This window comes from Numenius arquata, chromosome 4 (assembly GCF_964106895.1).
Source record: "Numenius arquata chromosome 4, bNumArq3.hap1.1, whole genome shotgun sequence".
NCBI classification, from domain to species: Eukaryota; Metazoa; Chordata; class Aves; order Charadriiformes; family Scolopacidae; genus Numenius; species Numenius arquata.
In genome coordinates, this window is record NC_133579.1 from 68,781,934 (window position 1) to 68,795,771 (window position 13,838).

Sequence of the window (13,838 nt, forward strand, 5' to 3'; positions counted from 1 at the left end):
TGTGTCACACAGACTTACATTTGGCCTAGTTAGTGCAAAAAGTCTATGCTCAGAAATGTGAACCATATGGAGCATGATACTTTTGTATCTACAAAAATTAGTTCTGACATCTAACATGGGTTTGTTTTCTAAACCTAACCAGCCTGAACATCCCAGCTTAAATGTTGCATATGATTTGGTTTATAGAAACCCAGTAATATAATTAGGAATGGGCTCAAATCAAAATGGTAGAATTGAATATTGCATACCACAAACTTCGAGAAGTTTGGATCTGGGTTTGAACTTTTCACCTCGGACCCAAGTCTCACTAAACTGTAGTATATCTGACTTCATTTTATGGGTACAAATTTGCCCTTGTAAAACTCACACTCTCATTCTATCACATACTTAATTTACAGTGGAAATCTGATCACAGTCACCTCTAATTATCTGATTTGCAGCACTACTTATTGCACACAACTTATTTGCAGCACAACTTATTACTAAAGGGCAAAAATAGGCTGTAAACCTTACGAATGCAAAATACATATAGCAGCATTCAGAAAAATGCTAGGATTTGGGCTTTTGGAAAACCCTCAGACTAGTCCGGAGTTTCACACGGCTTGTTCAATGTCAAAATCTTTTTTTTTTTTTATTTAATTTAAACCAACATTTTCTTCAAGGCAGACTTAAATGAAAAGCATATTTTTCTCAGTGTAGGAAATGCTGAATTAGATACCAAGCATGGAACTCTCTCCAGAAAATGGACTGGCACAGGTGGCTGGCTTTTGGTCAGGAAGATGGGTCCAATGCTTGCTGTATTTTGATCTAAACCATCTCAACATTGCAGCGCTTCTGGCTTTGTTCAATTATTTTTTTCAGTGTCCTTGCTTTCAGTGCAACATTTGACAACTGTGCTTGCCAGGTGCAAATGAGGACAGAGTAAGTTCAACTGTTTTGTTCTTACTGGGAAGCTCTCTGGTCACCCCTCCACCCCCCTGCTTTTTTCTTACCTCTCTCCCCCTCTCTCTTCCCCACATTTGAATTTCTCTGTGCTCAGCCTTTTCTTTATTGTTGCTTTGTATTGTGACTGGATTTTTTTGTCCCTTCTCTTCAGTTTCACTTAACTGGAACATTAAGTAATCCTAAAGTTCTGCTATGAATTCTGAACCATGCCAAGTTTTAAGTTAATTCAAAAATGAAACAAACAAGTTAGTTTCTTCTCAGCCAGGGAATGTGATTTAGTTTCTTGGTACTATATAGTATCATATTGCCAATTTGAAGGTATCGTCTTTGACCACCTTTTTAACTCATGACTTCTCACTAAATGCACTACACAGAAAACATGCTGAACTTCTGCAGTTCAGTGGTCTTAGGCTAAAGTTAGATTTTAAAATTAGAAGAAATAAAAGGCCTAATTCTAATTCATGGGACAAGAAAAGGATCAGGCTTTGTGCTGGTTTGGACAACAACTTTTGACACCCTGAAGAAATGAAAAAAATATAAATCCAACAGAGATCCAAAAAAAGACAGGGATTTTATTGGTGGTTTTTTTTTTTTTTTTAACCAGGGTGGTGTATGCATGTGTGTTCTTGTGATAAAGCTGTGAAGTTTTTGGCTGCCCTTTTCTGGCTTCTGTTGTTTTCTAGGGGCTCAGTGGGATAGATAGTTTGTGCTGTGACAGGACATGCCAACAAATTGCATCACTTCTGCCTCGGTGGCCGAGGACAATGACATGCCATATGCCCATGGCAAGAAATGAATGGGGCTCATTTACACTGGCACTGGGTGCCTTCAGCCCTGTCAGTCTTCAGAGGCTATCCATGGCAAATTGGAAAGTAGCACTGGAGTAGCAGCAGCATGAAGAGATGCAGCCTGAAAAGCTTCCAGCATTCATAACTTTATGAACAACATGCAGCTTTGAAAGGCAAAAAAAAAAAATCCATGTGACAGCCTGGATGCACTTATCCCATCCCTTTGCAATTTAACATTTCATTCTCAGAAAGAAAGGGAATCACCAGTTGTTTCTCCCTGTTTGTTTTTTGCATGTGACTAAAAAAATAGAAAATTGGAAAAAAAAAATCTTTGTGTAAATTCCAGCTGTAAGGAGAAAACAAAAACACAGTGGGTGTCATGCTTCATGCATTCAAAATAGTTTCTCCGCTCAAACAGACTGCCGCAAAGATTTGCCCCAAAGTTGACCCCATTGCCTCTAGTTTGCACTCCAGCAACAACAAAACTCATATTTGACCTCTGACCTTCCTGGCAACACATCATTTGTTTCCATGTGTTGAAGCAAAGGATGATGGGTGATGATTAAAGAGCAATGGGTCTGTTGGCCTGAGACACTAATGAGGATGAAATGAGAAGGTCAGCGATCATCCTCACATGGCAAACTAGGACATGGAGCTAATCTGTTGTTAATTGTCCTTTACATTTGTTTTAAGGGCAGTGGCAGAGATAGGTGGCAGTCATATGTCTCTCTTCTTTATAATCTCTATAATTAGCATGTGAAATAGAGTTAGGCTTGCCTGGGGAAGCCTGAAATGTGCTTTGCAAGTGGGTTATTTTATTTTATTTTATTTTATTTTATTATTCCATTTCCTGATTGCATGAATCCAGAGTTGGCCAGAAGTGACTGACTGGCAAGTGTGAAGACAGAAATTGGCCCTTTTTGTCCCTTTCACATAGGTAAAATAAGCTGCATAGCGCACGCTTCCTTCTCCTGTTCTTTCCACCGGTGGATCTCTCCCTAAATGTGCTGGGGCTGCCTCTGGGGCTGCGAGGCTACTTGGATTTCTGTGCATCTTCTCTTCTTCACCTCTCATGAGCCAGTTGGCCCAGTACTGTTTATCTCAAAGTTACCTAGGTCTGAAACAAGAGCATCTGGTCTTCCCACACTGACCGTCCTGTAACTTCCATGCCCCGTTGGCCTCAGCTGACATTAAAGTGAGAAAGCAGAATATCCTGCTCCGTGAACCGACCACAAATGCACAAGCATCTCTTGTGAAATCTCAGCAGCCACAAGTTAACAGTGAATCCTAATTAAATAAGGTATTGCTGGTATCAAAACAAATCCATCTTCAGGCTGCTGGTATTTTTGGCAGAGCCGACACTGAAGATGTTGGATACAAACAATTTTCCATTACAAATTCATCTGATACTTTCCAGTGAAAAAGGGAAGCTAATGGATCCTGTCTCCTGTTTTGCTGATTCTTTCAGTGGAAGAGAAAAGAAGCCTTTAAGTAGGTGTTTTACATTTTTTGATGTTCAGTACACAATTCCTCCTTCACTTTATCAGCTGCTAACTGCTCCTGATACACAATAGCCCTATATATTATAACTTGTTTTGTCAGCTCTGCTGAGACAACGTGCATTCCCACTTTCACAGTGGTGTCATTTTGGTAGGATTTCTTATTTTTATTTTTTAGCGGTATTCTCCCCCCTGCACGACTAATGGGTGTGTTCAGCCTCTCAGAGGGAAACAAATCTGCTAGCCAAATGGCAATCAGCTGGTGAGCTAAAGCCTGAGAGCTTTAAAGTATTTGTCTAGTGAAGAGTTTACTGCAGTGCTAATCATAACACACTCATTAATTACTCATTTGGATTAAGCAGAAGGGTCAGCGGAGCCATCTTGACAATCCATGCCTATCAGTGCCCTTTTCCTGCCAATTAGTACAGAGACAATTTCAATGGCTGCAGTCTCTGCTTCTACACCTCCAGCACCACCTGCCTTTGCCCTTTATCCTGCGTAGCACATTAGCCACAACTGACAGCCAGCACATGGGCTTCAGTTTCAATGCGGCACCTTGTCAGGTACGAGCAAAGAATGGATTACAGGCTAGAAAAAAATCTGGGCTAGGAACCAGGAAAACGCTAGTCTCCACTTCCTTCTCTGGGGTTTCTGAATGGTAGTCTCGAAGTGGGTCTGTTTTTCCGTCAGCCTTTGGTACGATGAGAATGGCCATTGTAGTGATGTGATTTGTGGTCGTCAAGGCTAAACAAAAGCAGAATCCCAGATGAAAGGAGATGAACAGCTGTTCTGCTGCTATAGCACACATGGGAGAGGAAGGGTAAGAACGCTGGCGGGGTGAAATGGGGGATTTCATGTCAGCCGGTTAGGTGTGTAAGTTGCAAAGTGAACAGCGTTACCTATCCTTGCCCTTTCCAGACCAGAAAGTACATGATTATAGGTGATGACACATTTCAGTCATGGAGGCTATCACAAAAGCTTCTGTTCAGGCACCTCTTACAGTCCTACATCAGGAAGCTCAGCTCTCAGCTCTGTCTGGTGTTTCCAGAGTGACTCTACTGGTTGCAGTAAAATTATCCTGGATTAGTGCCAATGCAACTGTTCTTTTTTTTCACATAAATTCTTCTTTATGATCAAACCTTTCAGATCTGTTCACAGCCTGGATGAGTTCATATTATTAGGAGAAAATAACTGGAATTTTAGGGACTCCTGGTCTGCCCCTTCTGCACTCCTGCAATACGTACTCTGTTCTTCAGCAAATTCTGGTTTCCCTTTGAAATATATGTGTTCTCAAGTGGCCTCAATACTTTATTTAAAAACATATACAAAATTAAACTATTGACAACAGATATCTCAACCTAACCGTAAATGTCTAGACATATTCTCTGTTACTGTTTTGGCTTCTTGATCTTCCCCAGCAAACTGGTAGGCTACCTTTGCCTCTAGCCAGGACACCGAATCCAGGTAGTTGCATACCATACTTCTGCCCCAACTTTTTTTTTTAATTCACAGGCATTGCTCAGTTCTCATGCAACTGTCTCCCAGTGTGGATGGAAACTGTGATGTCTCAGATGCAACTGCTAGCAAATGCTGCTAGTTTAATGGCACTTAAGTTCTTTTCGAACTTTCTTCTTTAGATACTGAGGAATATCCTAATTTTATACATTCCCTCAAAGTCTTATGTGGACTCCAAGTTTGGGTAGAGATTAACATGAGAATTCAGGATGCACAGGAAAGGACTGTATGTTACCAGTACTGTCTCAGGGGAATCAATGGTTTTCTGTGTATAACAGAGGAGAAGGAGAAATACTGTCACGACCAAAATAAGCCTGTGTATATGTATTTCTTTGCAGGCTTTGATTAATCTCCTCTGCTTGCTGTCATGCTTTTCCATCATATTTTCCAAACCTTGAATTTTTGTGGGTTTTAGTTGTTTAAAAGCCCACCTCATTCTTTTTGTCATACTTAACAATTCAGCCACCTGAAATATCTGAGCAAATGAATCTCAGGGTTAAGCACCAGGGTGCTGGCCTGAAAGCATTGCTTTGGAGGTATCCTTGGCTTCAGCGTTTTCACCCATTGGTTTCTTCTCCCTGGCTCACAAAAGGCTAAGTGTTTTAAAATAAAGATTCCCCTTAGAAGTGGAGAAGTAACTGGGTGATAAAACCACAGCATAAATACAGAAGCCAGTGAATTTCCTTTGGGATGGGATCCAAGGTTGTTGGCTTACCTTATTTTCCAGGAGGACTGCTGGAGTTTTGGAAACGTACATAGATGACCAACTGAGTGCTTGTTTTACTACTTTTAACTAAAACTTTGATTTTAAGCTTCAAAACACCTCCTTCTTGGACACACAAAAAACACGGTTAAAAAGCTGCAAAGCCAGATCATCGTGTTTTAGAAGCAAATATACTAGCAGAAAACTACTTGCAGTATTGGCTATGTGTTTGTTAAATACACAAACAGTTCCTTGAGGTGTTTGCAGCAGAACTATGTTGGTGCCTCTTCCTTTGATGAAGATTGCCAAGCTACTTACAGGACCCAGCTAAAATTTGAATAATTGGGATTGAACCAGAAAGACTTTGAAAAGCTAATGATTCAAGAACTGCAAGCAGTAAATTAATATATTTTGCAAAGTAATAACTTGCCTGTAACTTTTTCAAGAAATGAGAGGGAGACACTAGTAAATTACTATCTGAGAACCCTTTGCTCATATCTGCGTCTACCATACTTGCTGTGTCCATTCAAAGCAGTGCTTCCATTTGAACCTGTACAAAAACAAGTCACACAGAGAAAGCATCGGCCACTTTGTAGAAACTTTTTTGATGAAGGTAAATCTTATACATATGCCTATCTTATGAATTCTCCCTCTCTGTTAATCAACAGAATATCACATTCAGAATGAAGCTACTCCTGTTCTATGCCACATATCTCAGAAGATATTATGGTTTTACTTCTGTAACCAGATATGGAGACGTGTCAGAGGCACATTAAGTGAGTAATCTGCTTGTTTTCTTTGACATAAATCAACTCTATTCTTTAAAAAATCACACTGCAAGATATCACTTTTGCACCTTTATCTGACAGACAGCAGGGTCACAAACTGTTATGCCTTTTTAGCAGAAAACTGGAAGAGGAAGAGAATTTGCATCTCTTTGGATGTTAGCCTAAAAGTAGTGTTTTCTTAAATTCAGTAGATGTTTATTAAATATTTCTACTAATCAGCCTAAACATTTTTGCAAGACATTGGCAATTAGTTCACTTAGCAGAAGCTGGAATTCACAGGAATTGGGAATTTTACTGACAGCATGCCCTGGTAGGCTTGGTTTTTTGGTATGCTAGTAAAGGTGACTTTAACCAGTATGAAGTTAAATTGTGATCTTCCCTGCCACTGCAACAAATTTTCTTAGAGATACAGGCATATATTTTGCTTCTGTATTTTGTGACCTGGATTAATTTCTGTTACTAGAAACGAGCAGTGACTTGCATATGCAAAGTAGGGTCCCAGATACTCAGCTGCTGCCAACCCTGGAGACATCTGGACTCACAAGGTACTTAGAGAGCTCCTCACCTGCCTGGAGTTCAGATGTGGACCCAGGTGATGTCAGCCTGAGCATCTTGGTGCCTGGCTCACACTTTAAGGCCAAGCAGTCATTTGACAATGTCCAAAAGCAGTCCCAGGAGTGCAGTCCTTTCCTAGAAGAAAACACTTGACTCTGACTTTCTTTCCTCTTTTGGACTCTGGATTATTCACTGTGCACAGGAAAGATACTCCATTTCACTCCTCAGTAAACTATTTAACCTTGAAGAGGTGAAAGATGTGCGCTTTAAGCTTCTCAGTCTTTAGTGGGACTCATATTTGCCTTTACCCTATTCTAGGTAAGACATTCTGACCACAAGCACACAAGATAGGTCATAGGTCAGAGTATTTAACCAAGATGACACTTTAATGAAACAGCAGAAGGGGAAATGCATAAGTAGGGAAATACTTGTGAAAGAGGAAGAGAATTGCTCTTTTTTTCCCCCATCTGCTGCTCACCTAACCTTTAATAAACAATTGTGGTTTTAAACAAAGCTATTTAAAGAACACTGCATTTCATTTTAAGTTTTTTAAAGGATCAGTTACACACACAAGTGAAAATGATGCTACCACCACACTTCCATCACTACCATACTTTAAAAGAATTAGCTTGTTCTATGGAAGAATCAGATGTAGAACAAATAGCTTTAATTAAAGGTTCTGGACTGCAGACCATAGGAAGGAAAAAAGGGGCTTCTACCCAAGTCAGGTCTCTGTTTGCCAGGAAAGACTGTTTAAGACATACCTTCTTCTGCAGTGTTTCATATTGGCTGGGTCTAGGCAGCTCTGTCCTCAGTGTGTGGATTTTTTTAACAATTTATATAAGAGTTACTATTTCAGTGTATTATATAGGTAGCCCAAGCATCTAGGAACCTATTACTAATACGGAAAATAAACACCCCTTGAATCATTCCAGAGATAATAATTAGTAGAACTAAATAAGTAACTAAGTATAATAGCTTCACTTACTTAATAAAATTTAACCAATAAAAAATACCTCACCAGTTGCATGTCATTGATGTTTTGGATTCTCTCCTGGTTGTCTTTGTGTAAAACAGTTGCTTACAGACATGATGCTATGACTGGCATCATGAGGTAAAAGAGAAGGGCTGAGTCAGTCTCGCACACCAATACTGCCAGTGTTTAATGAATGCACGTTTCCTGAGGTATATAGTTACAGCCATGAAGGAAGGGCCTGAGGAAGGTCAAGAAGAGCACTAACAGCCCAACTCTTCTGTATTTTTTAGTCTCTGTCCACTGGCTCATATCTCTCTACCACTCTAATTGGTGCGATGCCCAAGTCCAAGCTCCCTACTTTTGGCACTGCCGCGCTCTGACTCCTTGGGCACCTGTGGGAACCTTGTTTTGTGGGAGCAGATTCTAGACCTATTGCCACAGACCAAACTTGTGCCAACAGCAGCTGATGTGAACACAGGATAAATCTGACCCGTTATAACTAGATTGACCTCACGTGAATACCTCATTCAAGTAACTCAAGAAAAGCTATTCAGCACATTAAAGGCCAGAGGTTTAATCCCCTTAAGTTGCTCTGGATAAATGTACATGACTAAAAAAGTTTACATACCTGACCTAGAACAGATGGTGTGTATCAATAATATACAGACTTTCTAGATATTTCATATATTACACTGATGTGCATATGCATTTTTACTTTTTTAGATGCTAGATGCCTACCTAATACAAGTAGACCAGGGTATGTTTGAGGGAGAAAGAAACAAGTCAAGGGTCTGTTTTAACTTCTTTGTCTAAACATTAAGCTTCTATTGAAGCCATTTAGCAAGTCCTTTCAGCTTAATAAGACTGCTGACTTTCAGTGTCAATAACTCAATAACAGGCAGGAGCGTATAGCTAAGTATACATCATCCGTTTTTACAGGCAGACAGGGTGGGGGCATCAATGAATTGCATTTTCAGGCTTTATCTTTGGTCCCAAACCCACCACTGAAGTCTCCTCTTCACATCCTCTGTAGACTTCAGGAAATACTTTGGATTATTCCTTAATAGCTAGACGAAATGAGTTGATTTAAAAGTATAGTTGAAAATTACATAGTCTGTGCAAGACTGCTAATAATGTAGTTGGTTGGAAAGATTTTTAAAGGCAGTTAGTGCAGAGTGCTTGGGTTTTCCTCTGATAGGTGTCCCATGCATATTGGTGCCAGGAGAGAAAAGCACGAGCAAACTCAAGAATAAGTAAATATCTGACCTGCACCCAAAAATAACTCTAAAGACAGACTTAAATTTTAGGAAGCAAAACTGTAAAAGTAATTTCATTCTCTTAAACTTCATATCTCAAATGTAGTCCTCAGACTCAAGGAGTATGACCTCTCCCTCTCAACCCTTCTTTGCTGCGTGTTGGGTAACTAGCTGTACACTGTTCTCTTATTTTCCTCTGCTTTCTTTGCAGAGAGGCTGGGAGACCGGCGCATCATCCTTCCATCACTGCACAGAGTCTGGTGTACTATTAATCAGGTCAGCCAATCAGCATGCAGGGATTAGCATAATGTACAGACACACTTAATCAGGTCTACTATACAGTTAATCATGTGTATGCTAATAGTTATGGAGGATTAACCATTTAGGACACTGGCTTTCTGTTCTGATTGGCTGTGTTTCCTACCTGTTAACTTTCCCGCTCTTATTTTGGGTTCCCCCCCCCCTGTTTATTCCTCCCACCCAAAACTGTGACTGCTGAAAGTGTTTCTGTAAAGCTCCCTGTATAATTAAGGATGTATTTAAATAACGGGAAAAAAAAAAAAAAAACAAATCATCAGCAGATTCAAATGTTGGATTCACAAATTGATCCTAGGCTGATGTAAGTATTATTTTTAATGGAAAAGAAGTATATATGACTTTGCTTCCTCAGAAAGTGTTCTTGCTCTTGAGAGCTATGAATACATATTACAGGTTAATCACCAAACTCTGTTAATTTCCGAGAGAGATTTTGAATTTGTGAACTAACTTCTAATGGCAAATGACCTGAATGTATTCACTTTTGGTAATCGAAAGCAAAACACAGCAATAAGACTCTTTGGCTATTCACTGGAAATTGGTAGAGAGAGAACAAGTAGCAGCCAAAAGTAATCCCTCAAACCACCCTGTAATTGAGTGTTTGCATATAGTCAGGGCCATCAATGCAAGTGCTGAAGGATTCAGTCAGAAGGAAGGGTGGAGTGGTTAGGAGAAGGGGTTGGGGGGAGAGCCTGAGTGAGGCACAGAAAAAATGAGCCTGCCAGTGCTTAATTGAGCATATAGATTCCTAATGTGTCAGGCACTACCCTCTCAGATGAAGGATGACACTTTTTAGGACGCATCTTCCTTTGTTACCGTTTTAAGACTAATGAAGCCTGCAATTCATAAACCTGATGCTGGGCACTTATTTGCTGCCAGGGCAATCAGTACAGCAGAAGAGTATAACTTTGTGTGTACAGGTTTTAAATATATGCTTTTCTGGCAGATAGCACGGATTATGTAAACATTTGCGGCTCTGGATAACATTTCTAGAGGGGAAAAATAATTTGCAAATGCAAGAACATATTACCCAGATACCTGTCATGTAGCTAATTTTTAAAATCAGATAGTCAAGTGTTTAAGAGAACATTTTTGTATTTTTTCTTCTTTTCTTTTTTCTTTTTTTTTTTTCTTTTTTAAGTGAACCAGGCCTGTTTAATTTTATAGTCTCTAAACAGCAAGGCTCCATTATACAAAAGTTGTGGGTTTTTTCCTCTGCCTTCAGGTCACTTGTTAATGAGCTGAGCACTGGGAGAGGATGGAAGCGATTACAATGGGATATGGGCAGGACATTTCCTTTATGTTTCCATAGAATTATGAAAGTGAGAAAGAAGTGATGTTTATCAGCAGTCCACAGAGACACATTTCTTCGGAGGTTGACAAGAGCACCTTACAACCAGTTGGACAGAATTTGGGTGCCAGTCAGAGCAGCACTGGGACCCACCTCAGCCCCAGCTTGTATAGTCTCTGACCTCCTTAACCTCTGCAGGGCTTCCTTTATGAGTGTTCCCAGCCAGATGGTCGAGTCATCAAACCTTTATGAGCACAAACTCCTTTTACCACTTCACAGTTTCTTCCAGCCTAAAAGCAGGGAGGGTAGGCGTGTGAGGAAAAGAAGCTAAAAGGTGTTAAAGATAAAAACAAGACATAGGGGTGCCTTCTTTCTGGATTAGTAACTTAGTGTGATGACTATGGTTTTGGTGCTGCCTGCTTGTGTTGATGTTATTATGAATGAGTTTAAATCTTCCAGTACAAAATGCTTAAATGGAAAAGCATAGAATCCTTTCCCACCATACGCATTTGTTTTATTATAGTACTATATGAGCATTTAGATTTTATTTTTTTTAAACCTCTTCTGTTTCTGATTATTTGGGACATGTTTTATCAATTCATTTTTTGATGGGATAAAACTGCAAAAGACCACTGATCTGGTTTTGGAGGACTGATCTGTAGTGGCAGAGAATGTTACCTACCTTCATTGGCAATAGGTGACTTAAATTACATGAGGCCTGAGCCCAGCAAAGTGACCTTGTTAACTTTATGAGAACTACACTGCGGCTTCCACCTGCATCCCAGGGAAACAACCTTACTTATGAGGAAGTCAATTTCCAAGCACTCCTCCAGGAGGAAAGTTAACTCAGTCACCGATTCCTGGATTTAAGGGTTACACTTTTCCAATTAGAGAACACACACAGAACAGCAAAACGTGTAAAACTGCAACATTGCCGAGACATGCTATAACCATCCTTTGATGCACAGAGCTAATTTTAGAACCTTTGAAATCAATTCTTATCACTAGCAGGTAAAGTCAAAAATAGAAGACCCATGAATCTGGGTGAGGTCAGACTCCTTTACAGGTTCAGGTTGATTGGTTTGCAATAAAACCACTGAGATCTGCTAGTTTTTAATGAGCTTTTCTCTGAAGAGGTGAACTTGTATTTTCAGTGGGGCTTGTTCTTGAGGGTGTGTTTCACGTGTTTGTCTCAAGTATGCCCACTAGACCTTGTTGGTTTCCCACGTTAAAAATCATCAGGTGAGTTGATGGTTGTTCGCCCCAGTTACAATTTATTATTTCAGACCTTACACCAAGCCTGCCTTAGTGAGAGAAGGGCAGCACTCCTTGGATGGTGCTCATTTCCTCTTCAATTGATTTCACTTGCAGATGATGCAGCAAGAATAAATAATTCCAGCAAAGGATCTGCCCTCTGCTTGTGAAAAAGGATTTTGACTCAAGGGCCAGTGAATTTCTTTTGAGAAGAAGGTAAGGAGTATGTACTATGGAAATTTACTTTGCCACTTTGCTTTAGGAATAGTAGACATATAGGTGAGAGTGCAAACTGTTTAACAAACAAAAAATTTCACTGTAACTACAGACACGATGTGCTTTGTAGAAGTGTTGCTTCCAGAAACTAATACTAGCTGTACAGTGTTGGTTCAACTTCTGTTATTGTTCTTATTTAGATTTGAGGATGTGTAGGTGCAGTATGTTTAAATATCTTTACTTCTTCCTAACGTAACAGGAGATAAAAGAGCCTATTTTTCTATCTTCCTATGATACCACTAAGAGATATGTAGAGCTGCCCTGGCAAGGCAGCTGGCAGACTTAGTCTCCTCACTTTCTTGCAGGTTGTTTTATGGGGTTACAATGAGGATCAGTTTTGAATCTGAAAATTGTTTAATACGTAGCAAATACATATTTGCTCTCAGGGTTGCCAAGAAGAAGCACAAGTCTAGCACAAATAGTATTGATTTTAAAAATGTAAGCATCTAAATAGAGAGTGTATTTTTCAGTGCTCACCAAACTCTAGGCTGGGGCCTGGAAGATGCTAAGAAAACCAAACATGATATAATTTGAGTAAACGGTTTAAAAACTATAAAGCTCATGTTGAAACAATATTTATAATATAGTTTTATTACAGTCATCTTGATTAAGTTAATGCATTTGAAAGTTGTATAAATGTTTGTAGAATATCAACATGTCCACGCCTACACTGTAGATGGTTGGCACTGGTTATCTACTTTCATCTTGCCATGAGAAATCATCCTCACTTGTCCCCCACTCCCGCAACATTTCTTTTTTTCTTTTTTTTTTTTTTTTTTTTTTTTTTTTTTTGAGAGGAAGGTAACTCTCCAGACACACATAATGCAATTTTTTTCAAAAACATTAAGCATGGGACTGGCAGAACCTAAGAAATTCAGAGTTAAGTCTAAACCTCTGTCCTTAACTCACCCCGCTGTGCTTAGGTATTATAGCACATATGGTATGAACCCCCCACTGCTCTGAGGCCCCCTGATTAAGTGCTGCAATACTGTACCTAGACACAATGTGGTGACTTAAGGAGAGAATTTCAGCTTTAACTCTGAATGTCCTGGTTCATGTGAGACTGTTAATGTTATTAGAACATAAAGTGGGTGGTTTAATACCTTATATATGGTGCTTAAAGTCAGCAGCAGCTGCCAGGGACTGGGTTCCCGCACTGCTTTTTGCTGGGGGGAGGGGAAATTGGTTGTTTTCCTTGCAGTAAAAATAGAGCACGAGACCTCCTTCTAAATTAAAAGAAAGTTTTATTCACTATGGATGAGCTACAAGAAAGTAGTGCAATCAGCAAAAGAGAAACAAACTTGGGAGGGTAAAGCTAGATCATTTGACAGTCTGAGCAGACCTTAACGGCATTTTTGCTATACTGATCAAAGACTGAGCTCGTTCTTTGGTCGTTGTTTGTTTCTTCTTATTTAAAGCTGCTTGTCTGGTAACATCTTATGAGAGATCCCTAGCATTTGGCAAAATCTTGGGGTCCTGACCTCAGATATTTTATGGATGGTACTTGTGAATGTCACAACAGTTTGGACAAAGAAATAGCCTACACAAAAAAGCAAGTAAAGCCATAAGGATTTAGCCACCAAGGTTTTGATAACACAGTTTCTAAGTCTGAAAAGTTTACTTGTGCAAACAAAGACCTTGTTTCACAAGTAGGCAAATTATACTGACTAGTCACAA